Source organism: Schistocerca piceifrons, chromosome 3 (assembly GCF_021461385.2).
Source record: "Schistocerca piceifrons isolate TAMUIC-IGC-003096 chromosome 3, iqSchPice1.1, whole genome shotgun sequence".
Taxonomy (NCBI): Eukaryota; Metazoa; Arthropoda; class Insecta; order Orthoptera; family Acrididae; genus Schistocerca; species Schistocerca piceifrons.
The window spans coordinates 25899574-25901124 of NC_060140.1; the positions used below are offsets into that span (position 1 = coordinate 25899574).

Sequence of the window (1551 nt, forward strand, 5' to 3'; positions counted from 1 at the left end):
TATGAACTGTACTGCAGTCTTCTATATGCTTCAGGCTGTCTTCATCTCACGATAGTAAGTGACGCGCTGACCCTCTTCAATGACGCTGACATCAATAAAATGTTTGCAAACCAATTGTAAACAGTGTCTTCCGGGTGTGATTGATTACCAAAAGTAGACTGAAAATACTTGCGGCACTGTTGTAGTGATAGGGGTTTTCCGAAAATCATAAAACATGGAAATTAGCGTACTTCATTGTGGGCTGCGCGCTGCAAGTCTCTGTGCTGTATCCCACTTTGCAAACTCGTGAGGAGGAGTTCATTGATCTGGACAATACAGACTGTCCCCGAACGCAGAAAATCATCGAACGAAATACTCCAATTCTGTAAACACAATATTCGGCCAGTTTGTGAGCTCCAGTTATTTTAAGAGTAACTAATGACAAATTTTGAAATTTTGAAAGCAGCAGGGATAAACTACAGGGTGGAGAAGTTTATGTGCAACTTGTACGGAAACATGACTGTACCTAAAAGGTACTGTACCTGCAAGGTTCGCAGGAGAGCTTCTGTAAAGTTTGGAAGGTTGGAGACGAAGTACTGGCAGAAGTACAGCTGTGAGTACCGCGCGTGAGTCGTGCTTCGGTAGCTCAGTTGGTAGAGCACTTGCCCGCGAAAGGCAAAGGTCCCGAGTTCGAGCCTCGGTCGGGCAAACAGTTTTAATCTGCCAGGAAGTTTCATATCAGCGCACACTCCGCTGCAGAGTGAAAATCTCATTCATCACTGTACCTACAAGAGTCGAAGGTCGTGAAATAGATGTAGTTGTTGAGAAGGCAGTGAGACAGTGTTATAGTCAATCCCCGATGCAATTCAGTATGTACGTCGAGCAACTAGCGAAGGAAACCGAGCAGAAATTTAGGAAGAGAATTAAAGTTAAAGCAGAAGAAATATAAACTTTGAGGTGTCCCGATGACATTTTAAATCAAGCAAGGGACTTGACTTGGAAGAGCCGTTGGATCGCGTTTCACAAAGAGGTTAAAAGACGAACACAAAGGGGAAACAACGGTAAATGAATGTAGACTAGTAAATGAAATGACGATGTTACAGAAAGATTCTAACGGTAGTCGATAGATTTTCGTGCTGGGCAGAAAAATTACTGACTATAGCCAAAGCAAAGGAAAAGAAGCAGAGTGCAAACAACAAGAAAAGTGTTAATGATGAAGCGGAACTTTGGGCCTCATGGAGAAACTGTGAGGCGGCTGAGGCAGGCAATTTGACTCTTAGTCTGATCACAATGGGTGGCCATTATTGCCCGCGTTGATCACGTAGGCTGACGTACGGATCAATGAACTATACTTGACGGGATGTATCTGGAACATCTTAGGTGATTAGAAAGTTAGTAGACAAGAATACGATTAAATACTTAACTTTAATTCAGCATCAGCGATGAACGTCGATCTTGACTTTGTACAATAATATTTACAAGTGCAGTTATAGACTGAACTGCGAATACTTCTTTACAATTCTGATTGCTTCACACTTATAGATCAATTGTCAATGCATAAACCGCATGTGG

At 42.4% G+C, this 1551-nt stretch overlaps 1 non-coding gene across 1 annotated transcript; it reads left to right on the forward strand.

Moving 5' to 3' along the window:
- Nucleotides 1-613: 613 nt before the first annotated feature.
- Nucleotides 614-688, forward strand: Trnas-cga. The gene has a single exon. It is a non-coding gene; the product is annotated as a tRNA-Ser (tRNA).
- The last annotated feature ends 863 nt before the right edge of the window (nucleotides 689-1551 follow it).